General features: G+C 36.9%; 1 pseudogene; it reads left to right on the plus strand.

Annotated features, from left to right (window-relative positions):
• Nucleotides 1-376: 376 nt before the first annotated feature.
• Nucleotides 377-1014, plus strand: LOC111735298 (annotated as a pseudogene).
• The last annotated feature ends 239 nt before the right edge of the window (nucleotides 1015-1253 follow it).

The following is a 1253-nucleotide window of genomic DNA, read 5'->3' on the forward strand; positions in this document are numbered from 1 at the left end:
TTAAGTAAATTATAATATTATAACAAATTATTTATTATTTAAATAAAAGTTATTTTGCATGATTAGTTTTTTTCTTAATCATGAAAAAGTTATTTTTCATGATTAGTTGTTACATGGGAAACAACTTCTGGTTATCTTCTCTCTGGAAATGAGGGCTTCCTATGAGCTGGGTCCTGCTAGCCAAGGCTTTGGTGAAGTTCAGAGCTTAGCTAGGCTGGACTCAGGGTTCTTTATGTGGCATCTGTTAGAAAAGGTCATCAGGTGGGGACCGAGGCGCGGTGCAGGGAGGACATGGGGGCGCTCGGTCCTATACTGAGCCAGTGGTAGGCAGTGGGAGGTGAGCGAGGCATTAGAGACATCTGCTTGCAAGACAAAGGTATCCATGAAACTGTGGATGATACAAGAACTTTACTTGATATTAAAGAGTACCCCAATACTGAGGTACAGAAAAACCAAGTACTAACTCTGGAAGAACGGCATTTCATCAAGAGCAAGGACATCAGCTATTAAAGAAGCATTTGAATATTTTCCTTAAAGGCGAGAGTGTTGAGGGTATTTTTAGTCTTTTTATGGGAAAGCAGTTGAGGTGAAATGGTTTGTAGACCAAGGACACAGTGTAGCTGGTGTGGAAATCAGTGAGCTTGAGATATGGGAATTTTTTACAGAGTAGAATCTTTCTTACCCAGAAGAACCAATCATAGAAATTCTTGGAGCTAAAGTATTCAAGAGTTCTTCAGGGAACAGTTCTTTGCACAGTTGCAACCTTTTTGATATTTTCAGAGCAAATATTGGAAAATTTGACAGGATTTGGGATACAGGAGCATTAGTTGCTGTTAACTCAAGTTATCGTAGACAGCCCACCATTTTACGTTCCAGATGCTGAAATGAAAAGTTTATTTGGTTCAATATATAACAGTCAATGTCTTGAGAAGGCTGATGTTTTTGAAGAAACAACATAAAAGCTGGGGAATTGACTACATTGTTGAAAAGTCATATCTACTTACAGAAAAGTAAATGAGACATAAATAAAAGCAAATAACATCAAGTTTTTAAGCTTTTGAGCAACTGAAAATTATGCTAAGGCATGAAAATATAATGGCTGACCTCTGAAAAGAATTTTTCATAAGTTACATCATGAGTCTTTGTTCAAAAATGCATATAACTTTTTAGAGGAAGAAAACCACTAAAATGTTGAGCTAGCTACCTTTGGAAAGGAGAATATGATTGGGGATGAAAGATTATACCTGTGTGTT

Source organism: Pteropus vampyrus, unplaced genomic scaffold (assembly GCF_000151845.1).
Source record: "Pteropus vampyrus isolate Shadow unplaced genomic scaffold, Pvam_2.0 Scaffold22392, whole genome shotgun sequence".
Classification (NCBI taxonomy): Eukaryota; Metazoa; Chordata; class Mammalia; order Chiroptera; family Pteropodidae; genus Pteropus; species Pteropus vampyrus.